This window comes from Ascaphus truei, unplaced genomic scaffold, assembly GCF_040206685.1.
Source record: "Ascaphus truei isolate aAscTru1 unplaced genomic scaffold, aAscTru1.hap1 HAP1_SCAFFOLD_1298, whole genome shotgun sequence".
Classification (NCBI taxonomy): domain Eukaryota; kingdom Metazoa; phylum Chordata; class Amphibia; order Anura; family Ascaphidae; genus Ascaphus; species Ascaphus truei.
In genome coordinates, this window is record NW_027454174.1 from 31,425 (window position 1) to 46,475 (window position 15,051).

Here is a 15,051-nt window from a genome sequence, read left to right on the forward strand (position 1 = left end):
ATTGCTTATCTGTCTCTGTGTAGTAATTTTCCTTCTCTTCAACTGTCCTTCAAATTTTCTCTTTTGCAAGAAAAGGAACACATGGCTTCAATATTCACTTCTGTTCTGCAGTCATCCCTCCTGAAATAAAAGTTAAGCATTGCATTGTTATTATGATAATACATACAATAAACCTTGCTCCAAACCATTTGATGCAAAGCAAATCCACCTCCCACCCACAGCTGTGCTCCTTCTAGAGCATGCATGTCAAACTCCAGTCCTCGAGGGTCCCAAACAGGCCAGGTTTTCAGTAGGGATATCCTGAAAACCTGGCCTGTTTGCTGCCCTCGAGGACTGGAGTTTGACATCCTTGTTCTTGAGCTTCTACCACGCAAGTCATCCATGTGAGTGACACTGTACTGCAGTCCTGGTCTGCACACAATCTACTGAATCAATGACATCACACTGTAAAGGCAATCTACAAGATGTATTAGTTGTCCACACTTCCGAAATGTTACTTTTATGTCCAAATCACTTATTCCCATGACCTGATATTTGTATTTGTTATTTATAGGATTGTCACAAAGAGTTGATGAGGTCACCAAATGATAGTATGTAGAGAGAAAGAGAGATCTCAGAACAGAGCCCTGATGTATACCCACAGACAGATCAATAGAAGACGAAGACATGTTAGCAACAGAGATGGAGAATGTGTGACAGGAAAGTTATGATGAAAACCAGGATAGAACTGTGTTACGGATACCAAGAGAGAGTTTAGAATATGAAGGAGGAGAGTGATTGAGAGCATCAAACGCAGCAGATAGATCAAGTAGGATTAGTAGGGAAAAGTGACCTTGGGAATTTGCTTTAAGCACAGTCTGTAGAACGAGCTGTACGAAAGGCAGGTTGTAAAGGATCCAGGAGGGAATGTGATTTAAGAATGTTGACATTCTAGCAATTAGGAGACAAACAGCAGGAGGGATACAGGGCGGTAGTTAGTAAGGCACATAGGGTGTAGGTTGTTTCTGAGAAAAGGGTGACCACTACAGGCTTAAAGTAAGAGGGTAAAGAGCCAGAGAATAGGGAGGAATTGAAGATGTGGGTGAGAGTGGGGACTAAGAGATGCAGTAAGGTGTGAGGGGATACGATCTAGAGGGCATGGGTTAATACGCTTAGCAGGGAGGTGGAGACAGAGAGGCAAGAGGCAGAGAGTGGTGCAGGGGTTGAGGAAGAGATGTTGCATGTACCTTATCAGAACATTAAAGAACATCAATTCACACTGGTGCAGAGTTGATGATGAATCCAGTTCACCTCCAATTCAATTTTAACAGAAATGTTTCATTCTTCATTACTGAAAAAAAAGAAAAGTAAAAAACATTTCATTACTATTTTCAAAATGGATTGAATTCCCCCAACAATGACTATGTGTTACCAATATATCCCTCTCAGTCCCACTGCAGCATATACTGTACCAGTGTGGAAGTAGGAAGGTACACAGTACCGGTAAAACAATACGTGCCGGTACTATGCACCATATGAATTATAAGGGGATGTAAATCTCCCAGTCTCTCTCCATATCCGCAACAGAGCGGGCTCCGGTCAGTGGCATGGATGCCCATATATGGGTATGCTCATATTTGGGCATCCCATGTCACTGACCGGAGCCGGCTCTGAGTATAGGGATATATGCGGAGACGCAGAGGTGCAAGGAAATGGGAGGAGGCACGGTGAGAAACAGGGAGAGACCACAGGAAGATAGAGGGCAACAACTTCCACAAGGTACTTGTATGGGTATAATTGTTTGTATTTTGTGCAGAGGGGGTAATTTCAGATAAAATACAATTCTCCACCCTCTACGAAACAATTCCACTTTGTTCAGTAAGCCAGAAAGTCTTGGTCCCATGTGGACTGAATTTAATGCAAATAAGGTCCTTAATACACAAGTAAAGAATAAAGTTACTTATTCTCTACTGTAAGAAGTGCCACATTGCCCACTATTTGGGTCCTGTGCCCAGATTGTGACCATGCATGGCAGAGGTGAGATTCCCCCAACTCCAATTTGCTACACTCTCCAAGAGAGATAATTGTGATCAGAGGTGGAACTAGGGGAGGGTGTGAGCAGGGTCACTGCCCAGGGAGTAACCTGACTGGGGGCACGGAAATCTCATTTAGTGCATACACTACCGATACACTTTATTGAAGTGTGGTCGGTACCACAAGCCGGGAAATCTCCCGGCTTGCTAGTGGCCGCCCCTCGGCGTGCCGCGCGTCATAGACGCGCGGTCACGCGTCATCGGGAGCGTGCGCCCGCTGCACGCATGTCCAGGGGCTCCCCGAGGGAGCCCTGGTGTCCCGCGATCGCGGGACAGCGGCAGGGGGTTCCGGGGGACCCGGCGGACCCGGCAGCGGTAGGGAGAGCGCCCCGATCGGAGGGCGCTCTTCCGCTGCTTCGGCGTGCGCCCGTCACACTCGGGCGCGCGCCAGGCTACTGCTGCGGCACAGAACGGGCAAATGCTCGAATAAACTGTGCCGCAGCAGTATGTTGCGGCACTGCATTGATTGACCGGTCAATCTGCACTGCTGCCTGTCACAGTGACATCCTGATCGGGCACTGTGATCAGCTATAGCACTGACCCAGGTGAGATAGTTCAGCACTTTACAAGGAGGGAACAGATGTTGTGGGTGACAGATGCTGGAGGTAGGCCAAGACTGTTGGCCAGAGTAACGTGGAGATTTACTGCACTCTGCATGCCCATCCTCTCCCTGACATCAGGGGAAGGAAGTGGCCCTGGGGTGTGTGTAGGTATGCCAGATGTCAGTGTATGCATAAGTAAGTATGCCTGTGTAGTGGGAGGTGTAGGGGCGTTAAGCTGGAGGACTTAAAACAGGCACAAAAGCACATAGATACCTCTGATTATACCGCACCAAATGCTGATAATATCATGCTGTAGCTGCACTTTACAGAAGATGATGCAGATGTCATCATTGGTTGGTGGGTTCATTAAATCAATCCATCATATCATAACCACACTGTGCATATGATGTACTGAATCAGTAACACCAGGAAGACATCTCCATGTTAGGAGTAGAGTTGAAGTTAACAGAATATGTCCAGCACTGTGGTGTGTAGCCCATAAATAATAATTGTGCACATTACCAGAACAACATACTGTCAACTGCAAGATCATTTTGCTGCTTGTAGCGTATGCTCATCCTGTACAGTGTTGTAGTAGATCCGTCTCTTCAGTGTTCACTGCAACAAAAGTAAGACATTGCATTAATATTACAGACGTTTGGGGGCTGAAATCTCACTTCGCTGCGGACAATTTCCCTTTGCATAAGATTCTTGTGATTATGTCAATGATGATCAATAACTGCATCATAACACAGCCGCTCTATACAGAAGATGTACTTGCTCTCATTGGTCATTGAGGTAATACGTCACACAATGTACAGATATAGCAAGGATTATTTCTCCCACTTGTGCATTATGGCATTATGATGGGAAATGTTGTGAGATTCTGCATTATCAGCATCACTGAATCTTTTGGAAATTAAGTGATATTCTATGTTTTAATGCAATATTATGGGTGATCAGCCGGTAAAATAATAATAGCTTGCTGTATCTGTAGCCATGCTCTACCCATGATGTGCTGAACCAATGACTGCAGAGAGATTCAGAGTGCTAAACATGACTGGAACGCATCTCTGAATAATGGGCAGCAAAGCAGTGCAGAATAGGAGGTGAAAGTATTTAAAATGGAAGATCCTTAGCAGCTGTGTGGAGAGTAGACAGTACAGACTGACCAAGTAAATGGTAAAAGGAGTAACTTCAACATTACTTGGCTTTGTTCTCCACATTGAAGCTTTCCTCCTCTTTAAATCACTAATACTGATGCCATGTGTAACCTGTACTGAGAGTTATATAATCTACTGGCCTAGATGAAACCATATGATGCAAACAGGATCCATCCCACTCCAGATTCATAGAATTGAACCACCTCAACCTTTCATAACAATCACATAGAACTGCAGCTGTGCGCTACTGCACATGTTCTTGTTATGAATGGTAGTAGATGTGGTCCTTGGGTCTTTACTTCATACTGTAGCCACACTCTACTCATGATGTATTGAATCAACGAAAACTTGCATGGTTCAGATCACAGGAAGGGGTAGAGTAGAGATGAAAATATTCAATGTGAAACCCGTAGCAGCCGGATTGTGTGGAGTCAATAAAACGACAAATACTAAATGGTAAATGAGAAATATACACATTGCTTATCTGTCTCTGTGTAGTAATTTTCCTTCTCTTCAACTGTCCTTCAAATTTTCTCTTTTGCAAGAAAAGGAACACATGGCTTCAATATTCACTTCTGTTCTGCAGTCATCCCTCCTGAAATAAAAGTTAAGCATTGCATTGTTATTATGATAATACATACAATAAACCTTGCTCCAAACCATTTGATGCAAAGCAAATCCACCTCCCACCCACAGCTGTGCTCCTTCTAGAGCATGCATGTCAAACTCCAGTCCTCGAGGGTCCCAAACAGGCCAGGTTTTCAGTAGGGATATCCTGAAAACCTGGCCTGTTTGCGGCCCTCGAGGACTGGAGTTTGACATCCTTGTTCTTGAGCTTCTACCACGCAAGTCATCCATGTGAGTGACACTGTACTGCAGTCCTGGTCTGCACACAATCTACTGAATCAATGACATCACACTGTAAAGGCAATCTACAAGATGTATTAGTTGTCCACACTTCCGAAATGTTACTTTTATGTCCAAATCACTTATTCCCATGACCTGATATTTGTATTTGTTATTTATAGGATTGTCACAAAGAGTTGATGAGGTCACCAAATGATAGTATGTAGAGAGAAAGAGAGATCTCAGAACAGAGCCCTGATGTATACCCACAGACAGATCAATAGAAGACGAAGACATGTTAGCAACAGAGATGGAGAATGTGTGACAGGAAAGTTATGATGAAAACCAGGATAGAACTGTGTTACGGATACCAAGAGAGAGTTTAGAATATGAAGGAGGAGAGTGATTGAGAGCATCAAACGCAGCAGATAGATCAAGTAGGATTAGTAGGGAAAAGTGACCTTGGGAATTTGCTTTAAGCACAGTCTGTAGAACGAGCTGTACGAAAGGCAGGTTGTAAAGGATCCAGGAGGGAATGTGATTTAAGAATGTTGACATTCTAGCAATTAGGAGACAAACAGCAGGAGGGATACAGGGCGGTAGTTAGTAAGGCACATAGGGTGTAGGTTGTTTCTGAGAAAAGGGTGACCACTACAGGCTTAAAGTAAGAGGGTAAAGAGCCAGAGAATAGGGAGGAATTGAAGATGTGGGTGAGAGTGGGGACTAAGAGATGCAGTAAGGTGTGAGGGGATACGATCTAGAGGGCATGTGGTAGAGGGAGAAGAGAAGATGATTTGCTTCCAGCTCTGTAAGAGAAGAAAAAGAGTCAAATGCAGAAGGAGAATTAGGTAGAAGGAGAGAAGGGGGAAGGGACAGAAGGAATCTCCTTGTGGGTGGCATCCACCTTGCCTCTGAAGTAGTCAAATGCTTGAGGAGAAGTGAAGGAAGGATGGCAAGTGTGAGGAGAAGGTTAGTGGAGGGAGTCAAATACAGGGAAAAAAAGACAGCGTAAATTAAATTTGAGTGTTGATGAATGTGAAAAAAAAGTAGTGTGGTTTGGCCCCAGAGAGCAGCTTTATACAGGACTGGAGACATTTTTACTGTAGAAAAATCAAATATCAATTGTGTGATTTCCTTCATAGGCATTAAGAACAGCGAGTGGAAGTGTGATGAACATGTTTGGGAATTTAGCCAAGGGTGTGGGCTAGAGGGACAAGTGTGTCAGAGCCTAGAGGGGGCATATAGATAGGAGGATAGCATTGTAAGAGTTAATAAGATTGTTAGTTTAAGCGGAAAGAGAGAGAGAGCAGAGAGGTTAGAGTAGATGTCAGAGGAGAGTTTAATTAAGCAGAGGCAAATCAGTGGGACAGGTAAGATGGGGTGAGGGGAATGACTGATTGTGAATGATGAGAGCAGAAGAGGTCATGTACAACTAGAGCCTTGTTAGTCAGAGAACGGACATTCCAGATGGCATAGGAGAAGGGAAGAGAAAAGTAAGGAAAGGAATGTGGATTACATTAGATAGGTTAACACTCTTAGCAGGGAGGCCCGATGTGTATATGAGCAGGTTCAAGATTATAAGAGATATCCCACACATCAGCAAACATAGAAGGAGACACAGAGATAGGTGTAGAGAGAGACAGAGATAGCTCTATGTAGAGAGAGAGGGACGTAGAGAGAATGAGACAGATAGGCGCAGAGAGAGGGGGCGCAGAGAGAGGAGGCGCCAAAAGAGGGGGCGCAGAGAGAGGGGGCCCAGAGAATAGGATATTAAAGAGTGCTTTTCATTGAGCAGTGCAGAAATAGCTGCAATAGAGGTCTGTACAAATGGTGCAGTGTGTAGACACATGCAAAGGTAGGGGAAGGAAAGAGGAGAACATGTGGATAAAAGCAGGAGTGTGGAAGTTAGAGAAATTAGAAAAGTTTAACAGAGGAGTGAGGAAACAGCCAGCAGAAAGAACAAGAGAGAGGTTACATTGGGATGACGTTCTGTGGTAAAGAGAAAATGCTAGGAGAGAGCTTTCAAATATTAGAGGACATGAATTGAGGGAGCAAATGTATAAATCAAAACCTGAGGGGGAGGTATAGCACGAAAGCTTGCACAGCAGATTATAGTCTTAATGTTGCGTGTACCTGTCAGGGTATTCAAGAAGTTAAATTCTCACAAGTGCAGAGTTCATGATGAAATGCTGAATCTAGTCCCCCTCCAATTTAATTTTAATATAACTTTTCCATTCTTCATTACTGCAAAAAGCAAACAAAACAAAACCACATTGCATTACTATTTTCAAAATGGATTGAATGGCATATTCAACAGTGACTGTGTGATGCCAATATTCCCCACTCACTCGTAGTGAAGCACATATTGTACTAGTGTTGAAAGTAGGCCGGTAGAGTCAGGTACGCAGTACTGATAAAACAATAAGTGCCCGTCGTAAGTACCAGCTCCGCAACAGTGCGGGCATCACATTAGTGACGTGGATGAACATATATGGATAAGCCCATATTAAGGCATCACGTGACCAGAGCCGTCACTGACTGGGTATACGTAAAGACGCAGGGAGATGCAAGGAAAGGGAGGGAGAGAGACAGGGAGAAGATGTGAAACGGAGGAAGGCACGGATGGAGGGAGTTCTTCCGAGCTTCTGCGGGCCTCTCTCTTTCACTGGTGCATGCCGGGAGCTGGTCCCAACATCCACAAAGTGTGTGTGTATTATTGGTTGTATTTTATGGGGGTAGGAGGGTAGTGTGTATATTGTGTGTGTGGGAGTATTATATTGTGTGTAGAGGTGCAGAGGAGAGTACTAGATTGTGTATCTTGTGTAAGGGTGTTGTGTATATTGTGTTTGGAGCTATAATATTATTGGGGAGATTAGTATTGAGGAGGTATTATAGTGTGTATTGTGGGGAGTATTAGTGTGTGTATTGTTTGTGGGTGACAGATGCTGGGGGTATGCAGCAATCCCTGCACTGAGGTCCGAGGCGGCTCTGCATCGCTCGCACGCACTGTGGATGACCAAGCATGTGCCCATGATAATCATGGCCTTAGAGGGATGAGTGTGTCAGAGCCTAGAAGGGGCATATATATGATGGAGGAGGGAGGAGGAGGAGGGAGGAGGAGGAGATGATAGCATTGTAAAAGTTAACAAGATAGTTAGTTTAAGCAGAAAGTGAGGAGAGGTTAGAGATAAGGGTAGATGTCAGAGGAGAGAGTTCAATTAAGCTGAGGTATCGAGTAGGACAGGGGTGAGGGGAATGAGAGGTGGTGGATGATGAGAGCAGAAGAGGTCATGTACAAATAGACCTTGTTAGTCAGAGAGCAGTCATTCCAGAGGGCACGTGAGAAGTGAAGAGTAAAGTGAGACATGGAATGTGGATTACATTAGATGGGTTAATACGCTTAGCAGGGAGGTGGAGAGAGAGAGGCAAGAGGCAGAGAGTGGTGCAGGGGTTGAGGAAGAGATGTTGCATGTACCTTATCAGAACATTAAAGAACATCAATTCACACTGGTGCAGAGTTGATGATGAATCCAGTTCACCTCCAATTCAATTTTAACAGAAATGTTTCATTCTTCATTACTGAAAAAAAAGAAAAGTAAAAAACATTTCATTACTATTTTCAAAATGGATTGAATTCCCCCAACAATGACTATGTGTTACCAATATATCCCTCTCAGTCCCACTGCAGCATATACTGTACCAGTGTGAAAGTAGGAAGGTACACAGTACCGGTAAAACAATACGTGCCGGTACTATGCACCATATGAATTATAAGGGGATGTAAATCTCCCAGTCTCTCTCCATATCCGCAACAGAGCGGGCTCCGGTCAGTGGCATGGATGCCCATATATGGGTATGCTCATATTTGGGCATCCCATGTCACTGACCGGAGCCGGCTCTGAGTATAGGGATATATGCGGAGACGCAGAGGTGCAAGGAAATGGGAGGAGGCACGGTGAGAAACAGGGAGAGACCACAGGAAGATAGAGGGCAACAACTTCCACAAGGTACTTGTATGGGTATAATTGTTTGTATTTTGTGCAGAGGGGGTAATTTCAGATAAAATACAATTCTCCACCCTCTACGAAACAATTCCACTTTGTTCAGTAAGCCAGAAAGTCTTGGTCCCATGTGGACTGAATTTAATGCAAATAAGGTCCTTAATACACAAGTAAAGAATAAAGTTACTTATTCTCTACTGTAAGAAGTGCCACATTGCCCACTATTTGGGTCCTGTGCCCAGATTGTGACCATGCATGGCAGAGGTGAGATTCCCCCAACTCCAATTTGCTACACTCTCCAAGAGAGATAATTGTGATCAGAGGTGGAACTAGGGGAGGGTGTGAGCAGGGTCACTGCCCAGGGAGTAACCTGACTGGGGGCACGGAAATCTCATTTAGTGCATATGTTGCGGCACTGCATTGATTGACCGGTCAATCTGCACTGCTGCCTGTCACAGTGACATCCTGATCGGGCACTGTGATCAGCTATAGCACTGACCCAGGTGAGATAGTTCAGCACTTTACAAGGAGGGAACAGATGTTGTGGGTGACAGATGCTGGAGGTAGGCCAAGACTGTTGGCCAGAGTAACGTGGAGACTTACTGCACTCTGCATGCCCATCCTCTCCCTGACATCAGGGGAAGGAAGTGGCCCTGGGGTGTGTGTAGGTATGCCAGATGTCAGTGTATGCATAAGTAAGTATGCCTGTGTAGTGGGAGGTGTAGGGGCGTTAAGCTGGAGGACTTAAAACAGGCACAAAAGCACATAGATACCTCTGATTATACCGCACCAAATGCTGATAATATCATGCTGTAGCTGCACTTTACAGAAGATGATGCAGATGTCATCATTGGTTGGTGGGTTCATTAAATCAATCCATCATATCATAACCACACTGTGCATATGATGTACTGAATCAGTAACACCAGGAAGACATCTCCATGTTAGGAGTAGAGTTGAAGTTAACAGAATATGTCCAGCACTGTGGTGTGTAGCCCATAAATAATAATTGTGCACATTACCAGAACAACATACTGTCAACTGCAAGATCATTTTGCTGCTTGTAGCGTATGCTCATCCTGTACAGTGTTGTAGTAGATCCGTCTCTACAGTGTTCACTGCAACAAAAGTAAGACATTGCATTAATATTACAGACGTTTGGGGGCTGAAATCTCACTTCGCTGCGGACAATTTCCCTTTGCATAAGATTCTTGTGATTATGTCAATGATGATCAATAACTGCATCATAACACAGCCGCTCTATACAGAAGATGTACTTGCTCTCATTGGTCATTGAGGTAATACGTCACACAATGTACAGATATAGCAAGGATTATTTCTCCCACTTGTGCATTATGGCATTATGATGGGAAATGTTGTGAGATTCTGCATTATCAGCATCACTGAATCTTTTGGAAATTAAGTGATATTCTATGTTTTAATGCAATATTATGGGTGATCAGCCGGTAAAATAATAATAGCTTGCTGTATCTGTAGCCATGCTCTACCCATGATGTGCTGAACCAATGACTGCAGAGAGATTCAGAGTGCTAAACATGACTGGAACGCATCTCTGAATAATGGGCAGCAAAGCAGTGCAGAATAGGAGGTGAAAGTATTTAAAATGGAAGATCCTTAGCAGCTGTGTGGAGAGTAGACAGTACAGACTGACCAAGTAAATGGTAAAAGGAGTAACTTCAACATTACTTGGCTTTGTTCTCCACATTGAAGCTTTCCTCCTCTTTAAATCACTAATACTGATGCCATGTGTAACCTGTACTGAGAGTTATATAATCTACTGGCCTAGATGAAACCATATGATGCAAACAGGATCCATCCCACTCCAGATTCATAGAATTGAACCACCTCAACCTTTCATAACAATCACATAGAACTGCAGCTGTGCGCTACTGCACATGTTCTTGTTATGAATGGTAGTAGATGTGGTCCTTGGGTCTTTACTTCATACTGTAGCCACACTCTACTCATGATGTATTGAATCAACGAAAACTTGCATGGTTCAGATCACAGGAAGGGGTAGAGTAGAGATGAAAATATTCAATGTGAAACCCGTAGCAGCCGGATTGTGTGGAGTCAATAAAACGACAAATACTAAATGGTAAATGAGAAATATACACATTGCTTATCTGTCTCTGTGTAGTAATTTTCCTTCTCTTCAACTGTCCTTCAAATTTTCTCTTTTGCAAGAAAAGGAACACATGGCTTCAATATTCACTTCTGTTCTGCAGTCATCCCTCCTGAAATAAAAGTTAAGCATTGCATTGTTATTATGATAATACATACAATAAACCTTGCTCCAAACCATTTGATGCAAAGCAAATCCACCTCCCACCCACAGCTGTGCTCCTTCTAGAGCATGCATGTCAAACTCCAGTCCTCGAGGGTCCCAAACAGGCCAGGTTTTCAGTAGGGATATCCTGAAAACCTGGCCTGTTTGCTGCCCTCGAGGACTGGAGTTTGACATCCTTGTTCTTGAGCTTCTACCACGCAAGTCATCCATGTGAGTGACACTGTACTGCAGTCCTGGTCTGCACACAATCTACTGAATCAATGACATCACACTGTAAAGGCAATCTACAAGATGTATTAGTTGTCCACACTTCCGAAATGTTACTTTTATGTCCAAATCACTTATTCCCATGACCTGATATTTGTATTTGTTATTTATAGGATTGTCACAAAGAGTTGATGAGGTCACCAAATGATAGTATGTAGAGAGAAAGAGAGATCTCAGATCAGAGCCCTGATGTATACCCACAGACAGATCAATAGAAGACGAAGACATGTTAGCAACAGAGATGGAGAATGTGTGACAGGAAAGTTATGATGAAAACCAGGATAGAACTGTGTTACGGATACCAAGAGAGAGTTTAGAATATGAAGGAGGAGAGTGATTGAGAGCATCAAACGCAGCAGATAGATCAAGTAGGATTAGTAGGGAAAAGTGACCTTGGGAATTTGCTTTAAGCACAGTCTGTAGAACGAGCTGTACGAAAGGCAGGTTGTAAAGGATCCAGGAGGGAATGTGATTTAAGAATGTTGACATTCTAGCAATTAGGAGACAAACAGCAGGAGGGATACAGGGCGGTAGTTAGTAAGGCACATAGGGTGTAGGTTGTTTCTGAGAAAAGGGTGACCACTACAGGCTTAAAGTAAGAGGGTAAAGAGCCAGAGAATAGGGAGGAATTGAAGATGTGGGTGAGAGTGGGGACTAATCGATGCAGTAAGGTGTGAGGGGATACGATCTAGAGGGCATGTGGTAGAGGGAGAAGAGAAGATGATTAGCTTCCAGCTCTGTAAGAGAAGAAAAGGAGTCAAATGCAGAAGGAGAATTAGGTAGAAGGAGAGAAGGGGGAAGGGACAGAAGGAATCTCCTTGTGGGTGGCATCCACCTTGCCTCTGAAGTAGTCAAATGCTTGAGGAGAAGTGAAGGAAGGATGGCAAGTGTGAGGAGAAGGTTAGTGGAGGGAGTCAAATACAGGGAAAAAAAGACAGCGTAAATTAAATTTGAGTGTTGATGAATGTGAAAAAAAAGTAGTGTGGTTTGGCCCCAGAGAGCAGCTTTATACAGGACTGGAGACATTTTTACTGTAGAAAAATCAAATATCAATTGTGTGATTTCCTTCATAGGCATTAAGAACAGCGAGTGGAAGTGTGATGAACATGTTTGGGAATTTAGCCAAGGGTGTGGGCTAGAGGGACAAGTGTGTCAGAGCCTAGAGGGGGCATATAGATAGGAGGATAGCATTGTAAGAGTTAATAAGATTGTTAGTTTAAGCGGAAAGAGAGAGAGAGCAGAGAGGTTAGAGTAGATGTCAGAGGAGAGTTTAATTAAGCAGAGGCAAATCAGTGGGACAGGTAAGATGGGGTGAGGGGAATGACTGATTGTGAATGATGAGAGCAGAAGAGGTCATGTACAACTAGAGCCTTGTTAGTCAGAGAACGGACATTCCAGATGGCATAGGAGAAGGGAAGAGAAAAGTAAGGAAAGGAATGTGGATTACATTAGATAGGTTAACACTCTTAGCAGGGAGGCCCGATGTGTATATGAGCAGGTTCAAGATTATAAGAGATATCCCACACATCAGCAAACATAGAAGGAGACACAGAGATAGGTGTAGAGAGAGACAGAGATAGCTCTATGTAGAGAGAGAGGGACGTAGAGAGAATGAGACAGATAGGCGCAGAGAGAGGGGGCGCAGAGAGAGGAGGCGCCAAAAGAGGGGGCGCAGAGAGAGGGGGCCCAGAGAATAGGATATTAAAGAGTGCTTTTCATTGAGCAGTGCAGAAATAGCTGCAATAGAGGTCTGTACAAATGGTGCAGTGTGTAGACACATGCAAAGGTAGGGGAAGGAAAGAGGAGAACATGTGGATAAAAGCAGGAGTGTGGAAGTTAGAGAAATTAGAAAAGTTTAACAGAGGAGTGAGGAAACAGCAAGCAGAAAGAACAAGAGAGAGGTTACATTGGGATGACGTTCTGTGGTAAAGAGAAAATGCTAGGAGAGAGCTTTCAAATATTAGAGGACATGAATTGAGGGAGCAAATGTATAAATCAAAACCTGAGGGGGAGGTATAGCACGAAAGCTTGCACAGCAGATTATAGTCTTAATGTTGCGTGTACCTGTCAGGGTATTCAAGAAGTTAAATTCTCACAAGTGCAGAGTTCATGATGAAATGCTGAATCTAGTCCCCCTCCAATTTAATTTTAATATAACTTTTCCATTCTTCATTACTGCAAAAAGCAAACAAAACCAAACCACATTGCATTACTATTTTCAAAATGGATTGAATGGCATATTCAACAGTGACTGTGTGATGCCAATATTCCCCACTCACTCGTAGTGAAGCACATATTGTACTAGTGTTGAAAGTAGGCCGGTAGAGTCAGGTACGCAGTACTGATAAAACAATAAGTGCCCGTCGTAAGTACCAGCTCCGCAACAGTGCAGGCATCACATTAGTGACGTGGATGAACATATATGGATAAGCCCATATTAAGGCATCACGTGACCAGAGCCGTCACTGACTGGGTATACGTAAAGACGCAGGGAGATGCAAGGAAAGGGAGGGAGAGAGACAGGGAGAAGATGTGAAACGGAGGAAGGCACGGATGGAGGGAGTTCTTCCGAGCTTCTGCGGGCCTCTCTCTTTCACTGGTGCATGCCGGGAGCTGGTCCCAACATCCACAAAGTGTGTGTGTATTATTGGTTGTATTTTATGGGGGTAGGAGGGTAGTGTGTATATTGTGTGTGTGGGAGTATTATATTGTGTGTAGAGGTGCAGAGGAGAGTACTAGATTGTGTATCTTGTGTAAGGGTGTTGTGTATATTGTGTTTGGAGCTATAATATTATTGGGGAGATTAGTATTGAGGAGGTATTATAGTGTGTATTGTGGGGAGTATTAGTGTGTGTATTGTTTGTGGGTGACAGATGCTGGGGGTATGCAGCAATCCCTGCACTGAGGTCCGAGGCGGCTCTGCATCGCTCGCACACACTGTGGATGACCAAGCATGTGCCCATGATAATCATGGCCTTAGAGGGATGAGTGTGTCAGAGCCTAGAAGGGGCATATATATGATGGAGGAGGGAGGAGGAGGAGGGAGGAGGAGGAGGGAGGAGGAGGAGATGATAGCATTGTAAAAGTTAACAAGATAGTTAGTTTAAGCAGAAAGTGAGGAGAGGTTAGAGATAAGGGTAGATGTCAGAGGAGAGAGTTCAATTAAGCTGAGGTATCGAGTAGGACAGGGGTGAGGGGAATGAGAGGTGGTGGATGATGAGAGCAGAAGAGGTCATGTACAAATAGACCTTGTTAGTCAGAGAGCAGTCATTCCAGAGGGCACGTGAGAAGTGAAGAGTAAAGTGAGACATGGAATGTGGATTACATTAGATGGGTTAATACGCTTAGCAGGGAGGTGGAGAGAGAGAGGCAAGAGGCAGAGAGTGGTGCAGGGGTTGAGGAAGAGATGTTGCATGTACCTTATCAGAACATTAAAGAACATCAATTCACACTGGTGCAGAGTTGATGATGAATCCAGTTCACCTCCAATTCAATTTTAACAGAAATGTTTCATTCTTCATTACTGAAAAAAAAGAAAAGTAAAAAACATTTCATTACTATTTTCAAAATGGATTGAATTCCCCCAACAATGACTATGTGTTACCAATATATCCCTCTCAGTCCCACTGCAGCATATACTGTACCAGTGTGAAAGTAGGAAGGTACACAGTACCGGTAAAACAATACGTGCCGGTACTATGCACCATATGAATTATAAGGGGATGTAAATCTCCCAGTCTCTCTCCATATCCGCAACAGAGCGGGCTCCGGTCAGTGGCATGGATGCCCATATATGGGTATGCTCATATTTGGGCATCCCATGTCACTGACCGGAGCCGGCTCTGAGTA

At 43.9% G+C, this 15,051-nt stretch overlaps 1 long non-coding RNA gene across 1 annotated transcript; it reads right to left on the reverse strand.

Moving 5' to 3' along the window:
• Positions 1 to 6,790: 6,790 nt before the first annotated feature.
• Positions 6,791 to 14,717, reverse strand: LOC142475640 (uncharacterized). Its single transcript, XR_012791056.1, has 6 exons — positions 14,622 to 14,717; positions 13,267 to 13,377; positions 10,763 to 10,882; positions 9,647 to 9,742; positions 8,099 to 8,202; positions 6,791 to 6,867 (listed from the first exon to the last, which is right to left on the reverse strand). It is a non-coding gene; the product is annotated as an uncharacterized LOC142475640 (long non-coding RNA).
• Positions 14,718 to 15,051: the final 334 nt, after the last annotated feature.